This window comes from Tenrec ecaudatus, chromosome X (genome assembly GCF_050624435.1).
Source record: "Tenrec ecaudatus isolate mTenEca1 chromosome X, mTenEca1.hap1, whole genome shotgun sequence".
Taxonomy (NCBI): domain Eukaryota; kingdom Metazoa; phylum Chordata; class Mammalia; order Afrosoricida; family Tenrecidae; genus Tenrec; species Tenrec ecaudatus.
The window spans coordinates 112,523,773-112,530,829 of NC_134548.1; the positions used below are offsets into that span (position 1 = coordinate 112,523,773).

Sequence of the window (7,057 nt, forward strand, 5' to 3'; positions counted from 1 at the left end):
CCGTTAAGTTACTCTATGAAAATAAAACTATGCTCCTAAGCTGAGGTACCTTTTCAGAGCATTAGCTTCCTAAGAGAAAGGAGAAGTTCTCAACAATCAATTCCATGAGCAATGACCCCAGGACCACGTCCCTAATATCCTTCATTGCACAAGGAATGAGGCCAGGCAACCCTGGCCATCATGACTAGTTTACCACTATTCCCATACAAAGTGTACTTAAGTTGATCCCAGATCAACTATTGCAAACAACCCCCAAGAAAGCATTTTTGGCACATCCAGTTCCTGGAAAACACCTGGCAACCAGTGAGGAAAACACCAGGAAGGAAGAAAATAGGACACCCTCCTAAACTCATCAAATCCATGACTTCATTTGCAGCCTGAAATGACAAAATCCAGAGTCTTCAATTTGCTGATTTGAGGAGTCCCATTTCCAAGGTGACGGTCAAGGTCAAGAAGAGCCTTCAGACTTTTCTTTGCCATGGCCCATGAACTCCAGTCCTTCAATAGGAATTTCCTTTTCTTTTATTGCTTTCTGAACACACTGCTGATAGCGCTTGGAAAGGTCCGTGCACGGGTCCCCGGAGCCGTCCCTCTTGAGAAACTTCTCGGCGAACCAACAATTGAAACACTGGTCGTACTCGCGCTTCATGTCCATGCAAGCCTTATCGACGCTGTTCATGGCGGCGACGCCAGCTGTATATCCATTCAATTTTATGGCAGCATTCATCATGGTGCTTTTGAACAATGAATTAATTTCTCTGGAATCTGAGTCTCTTTGGGCTGTAGTTCACTCAGCTGTTGTCCAGGAACCACTTCCTGGAGAATTTAAACATTCCTTCACTAAACTTATCTTTCACCACTAAAAATTGAATTTTGAATTAAAATTACATTCACAAAAATAAACCTTCACAACTCATATTTTACAGATGAGGAAATGGACACTCAGGAAAGTTAAATAATTTACTCAAGATCACAGAACTGTTCAATGACAGGGTCAAATGACATGCCTATTTATCCATCATGTGTTGATCAGTGCCTGCTCCATCCAGGGAAATATACATCTGGATGTTCATATAAAAACGGAAAAAACTTGGTGTCCTTCCAGGCCTTTAGATTTCAAAATAAATCAGGCAACTTGAAGGTAATGGGTCTACCACTTAAATCATTTACACCTCTCAACTGAGAAAATTTCTTTTAAGTTTTTTGGTTATAATCTGTTTATTATGCAACAATGAGTTCAAACATAGCAACAACTTGAGGGTGGTATGGGACTGGGCAATGTTGTGCTCTGTTACAGAGTCACTATGAATTTGAACCCCCTTTATGGCATCTAACAACACTGATTTTTATAACAAATTCTTATTGTGAATTTGGTGGACAGTTAATATTTGAGATCACTAATTTTGTGTTCAACAGTTTAAACTACTTATTAACCACCACTCAATAGCTTACCATACTTCTTTGTTTATTGTTTTTTAAATTTTAGCTTGTTTATTTATAACAAGTTGACCAACAGACAATTCATATACCGTATATTTCCATAGTTCAATCACATTTGTAAGAGTTGTACAACCATCAGTGCAATCAATTCCAGGACATGTCTTTTTCCTTGTGCTCACTGTTTAGCATCCCATTTCACATCAATCTCCTCTGCCATGTTCCTTTGTATCTATTAACCCAGTTGTTTTCTCTATAGGTTTTCCTAATCTGGGTTTCATATACAGATGAACATATAAAACCAAGACAAAATAAACAAACAATAGCCCCAACAACAATGACAGAATGAAACAGAGGAAAACCTCAATTACAAACAAGGTAGAAAATATTCAAAACTGGTGCTAGTATCTATTGAATCAAGAGAGAGATCAGTGACAAGGTGTCACATTTTGACTTAGTCACAGCTGCAGTAATCCATCCCAGAATTTATTCTCTGATAACAATGTCTTCCCCATCTCTGGCCCATAGTCAGAGGAGATTCATCATAAGTTTCGTCCACATAGGGGAGACTGCACATGGGTTTCGGTTTTCACTGTCACCCTCAGTCTTCTGCAAATAACAACAAAAATATGTATTATGATATTCAACCATCACAATGCTCTGTTTCCAAATTTTTCCATCATGAGTAATTGATCTTGAATATGATGTACTGGGTTACTCATTGGGACTATTGCAGGAGGAAGAGGTGTGCTCCAAGGGCTGTTTTGATAAGTACCAAACTCCAAACCAAACAGTGCCATCAATTGATTATGCATGACACTTTTTAAAAACTGTACATACTCGTGTATAAGCCAAATTCTTCAGCAAATTTTTTTGTTTTGGGTTTTTTTAAAATACTTTTGTTTGGGGCTCTTACATCTCTTATCACACTCCATACATTCATCCAGTATGTCAAGCACATTTGCATATATGCCGCCATCATCATTTTCAAAGCATTCTCTTTTCACATATGCCCATGATATCCACTCCCCATTTCTTCCACCGCCCTCCCCTACCTACCCTCCCTCATGAACCCTTGATAAGTTAGAGATTATTTTTTCCATATCTTACATCATCCTCTGTCGCCCCTCACACACTTTTCCGTTATTCTTCCCCCTGGGAGGGGGTTCTAGATTGATCCTTGTGATCAGTTCCACCTTTCTTCCCAGACCCTCCTCTAATCCTCCTGGTATCTTTACTCTCATTGTTGGCCCTGAGGGATTTATCTATCCTGGGTTCCTTATGTTGGGGACTCTTATCTGTAGCAGGGTGAATGCTCTGGTCTAATCCAATTTGTTGGGTAGAATTGAGGTCATGATAGAGGGATGAAGGAAGCACCAAAGAACCAGAGGAAAGTCGTGTGTTTCATTGGTGTTATACTGCACCTTGGCTGGCTCATCTCTTACCTGTGACTCCTCTGTGAGGGGATGTCCAACTGTCTACAGATGGGCATTGGGGACATTGGGCACTCCCTGGCCCCCACCGTTTACGTGGGTACGGTTTTATTCTGGGTCTTAGATGCCTGATACCTGATCCCATCGATACCTTATGATCACACAGGCTGGTGTGCTTCTTTCATGTGGGCTTTGTTGCTTCTGAGCTAGATGATCACTTGTTTATCTTTAAGCCTTTAAGACCCCAGGTGCTATATCTTTTCATAGCAGGGCACCATCAGCTTTCTTCACCATATTTGCTTATACACCCATTTTGTCTTCGGTTATCGTGTCAGGAAGATGAGCATCACAGAATGCTGGATTGCTAAAACAAGGTGTTCTTGTGTTGAGGAAGTACTTAAGTTGAGGCCCAATGTCCATCTGCAACATTAATTCTTAACATAAAGTTATGAGTGCATAGTTCTATTTCCCTCTCATTATATATATATATTTACATATGTACACACCTGTATTTAGGCCTCTATAAGTGTCCTTTGCCTCCTGGTTCTTTCCTCTATTTCCTTTTTCTTCCCTGGTCCCACCATCATGTTAGGCCTTCATTCGGGTTTAGCAATTCCTCATGGCTATATTACCCTTAATTGAGCCCCACTAGGCATCCCACAACCTTCTTTCCATTGATTTTAGTTCACTTGTTGTTCCCTTGTTTCTGGGTTGGACCCTCTCGCCTTCCTTTCTCCCACCTCCCCTTCTCTGGTATTCCCCCGGAACCATTGATCCTGTTCTTTTCATATCCAAATTGTTTATCCCGTCTTTCTTATCTAGATAAACATGCAGATACATTAATAAGCGAAAATAAAACAACAAAGGAAGTCAAAACCAACAAAAGACTTACAACAACAGCAAAAAATATGAAATTACAAGAACAAAAAGAAAGCCACTGACAAAAATGGGAAGGTCTGTTTGTTGGCTTTGAGTGTTTTCTACTCGAGTGTGATGGAGTGCCACGCTCTGTCTCCCACGTCTATTTTTTTTTTTTGGTGATCCAAATGCAAATGGGTTTTTATTATGGAGAGAAGAAGGTAAGAGAGAGAAAAGAGAAGAGAGGAGAAAAGAAAGAGGGGAGAGAGGGGGGCGGGGAGAGAAAGCATTGAGAGAGAGAGAGAAAGAAAGAGAGACCACAGCAAAAGAGAGCACCCACGTCTATTTTTGGTATTTCCCAGGGATTTCATCACTCTGCTTCTCCTGCTGCTCTGCTGCATGCCCTTAGCTCCTCTTCAGCGTGATGGAGCCAGGCCGTGTACTATTCCCGCACTGTGTCTCCAGTGCTGTCTCCCGCAGCATCATGTTTCAGTACGGAATGCTGTGTCCCATGGTGGGGCCAGCCCTATGGTCCTCCCGTGCGATGTCTGCTCTGAGGAGAAATATCGTCCTTGGGGCTTGATGGCTAGGATGTCCTCTCCTACCTCTCCATCCCTTTGGGTTTCTCCCGTGGCACTCTAATCCGATGAGCCTCTTTCCCCAAGCTGTAGTCCCAGTGCTGTCCTCTGAAGTACATTCTTCTGAGGGGGGGAGGTGTCCACAAAGTTGGGATTTGTGCCCACCGCAGACCTCTCAATTGGTTCCCTATTACACGCCTGTAGGTTGAATTCACCTCTTGGCGCATTGGGTTGAAGCCTGGTCTCGCTCTCCCTCTCATGTAAAGATATAAACAATACACTCCACTTGGGTGGGCTAGTCAGCACATTTTTAATGCAGTTTTGTGGTAAAATTAGGTACCTTGACTGACATTCGGGTTGGCTTATACTCGAGTATATATGGTAGTTTAAATTGGAGAAGTTCACATTGAAACATTGACATTCTTGAATTTTTGTGGGGGATTATTTTAGCCTGGGTACTTTAGAGAAACAAACCCACAGAAACTCATGTATAAGAGAGAGTTTTATATAAAGGTGAAGTGCACATCAAGAAAACATCCCAACTCAGTGCTGCCAAGCCCACAAGTCCAACATTAACCCATTAATCCATATGTCCAACACCAATCCACAAAGTCCTCCTCCATCTCACAAAACAGAAGCGATGATGCCGACTGCAGGAGGAAAGCCGAGTCAGTGAATGTGTAAGCATCTCAGCGCTGGCAGGGGTCTCCACATGGCTGCTCCAGCACCCAGGGCTGCATAGGGGTAGGTCCATGTGGCTTCTTCTTGGGGATGTCTTGCAAAAAGTCAGCCATGCAAGGTGAAGCAAGGAAGTGGCTAAGGCAGCTGCACCCTTGTCTGACCATCAGAAAGCAAGAGACCCAAGAACTAGAAAGGCGAGGTTCACTGAGCCATTTATGCCTCCGCCCTTCAATTAACCCCACATGTGTTCATCTGCCAGGTTGGCACAATAAACTAACTAAATCAAGGATAATCAAATTATCTGACTTTACTGGACCAGTGTTCCCTTGTGGTGCCAATTCTTTGGAAATAAATAGCTGCTGTCATCTTTGTACTAGAGCTAGCCAGTAGTTCCCCAAACTAGTACCTTTCAGTCATTCCTGATCTCTAAAGTGTTTTAAATTTGAGAACTTTGATGATTAAACTCTCAAAGTAATTGTTGTTAGCCTGCCCTGAGCTTGGCAGCAGGGGGCAGTAATAAGCTGTTTAAGTACCATTTCTCCTCCAAGTAAGAAGTGCTACAGGCTTTTTTACTTATGAAAAAACAAAAACAACAACAACAGTACAAAACCCCTAAGACAGACAGATTTCAATTGAGCAATATTTTGACAAAGTGCGTGTTGAGAAAGATTTTGTTCTCATAGTGAAAAGTAACCCATTGTACACAATGAGCTGCCAGGAATGAATCGAATACCTGGCTACCAACAAACATCCTGAAGCTGAAAAGAAGCTCAAGCTATTTTCTAAATGATTTTATTTTTGTTGTTGAAAATCTACAAGGACCAATTCAATAGCTTCTACATGTGTAATTCCGTGGCATTGATTACATTCGTTGAGCTGTACTTTCATTCCCTTTATCCCTTGTGGAGTCACTCCTTACCCCATGAACCTAAACTCATTACGCTCTGTCTAATCTTCCAAGTTTTGTTGCAAGTTTGATCTCATATAAGGAGCTCTCAAAAGAACATAATGCTTAATGCAGTCAGTCTTTACTAATTAAACTAAACCATTCTTTGGTTTCAAAAACTAAGGGAATAATTTTGGCTTAAGGTTTAAGTATTGTCTCGAGATAATAGTGGCAAGGGTTCATCCAGACTCTATGGTGCCAGTACTGAATACCATAAGAATTTGAAATTCTGTTTTATATTTTCTACCTTTGGATCTAGATTCTTCTATAGAATATTTTATCAAAAGAATGGGAAATTCCGGAAGCTCCCTATCAATGTACTGTTACATCCACTAGTGCAGTGGTTCTTAATCTTCCTAATGCTGTGACATTTTAATACAGTTCCTCACGTTGTGGTGACCCCCAACCATAAAATTATTTTTGTTGCTACATCGTAACTGTAATTTTGTTACTGGTATATGTTATAATGTAAATATCTGATATTCAGGATGTATTTTCATTGTTATAAATTGAACAATTAAACATAATTAAAGCATAGTGATTAATCACAAAACAATATGTAATTATATATTGTGAAATATTTGTGCGTTTTCTGATGATCTTATGCGACCCCTGTAAAAATGTCATTTGACCTCCAAAGGGCTCGAACACTGTGAGCATAGGTTGAGAACTGCTGTGCTAGTGGATGATATTCAGCAAAATGTTACTTGCATGTGATATTTATGGTGTTGTTCTATAGTTTGAGCATTCTATTGGGTCACCTTTCTTTGGAATGTGTACAAATATAGATCTTTCAGTCAATTGGCCAAGTAGCTCTTTAACAAATTTCATAGCATAGATGACAGAGTGCCTCGAGTGTTTCATCAGCTTGTTGAAACATTTCAATCACTATTCCTGGGGCCTTTTTTGGCTGATGTTTTAGTGCAGCTTGAATGTCTTCCTTCATCACCATTAGTATTTTCTCACCTCCTGATAGGGTGGAATGTCACTTACCTCTTTTGGTGCAGTGACTCTGGGTACTTGTTCCAACTTCTTTTCATGTTTCCTGCATCATTTGATATTTTGCTTGTAGAACCTTTCAAGATTGCAACTTGATGCTTGATTTTTTTTCTTGATTTATATCA

The 7,057-nt window shown here is 40.6% G+C and overlaps 1 pseudogene; it reads right to left on the reverse strand.

Moving 5' to 3' along the window:
- Positions 1-256: 256 nt before the first annotated feature.
- On the reverse strand, positions 257-679 carry LOC142434619 (TP53-regulated inhibitor of apoptosis 1 pseudogene; annotated as a pseudogene).
- Positions 680-7,057: the final 6,378 nt, after the last annotated feature.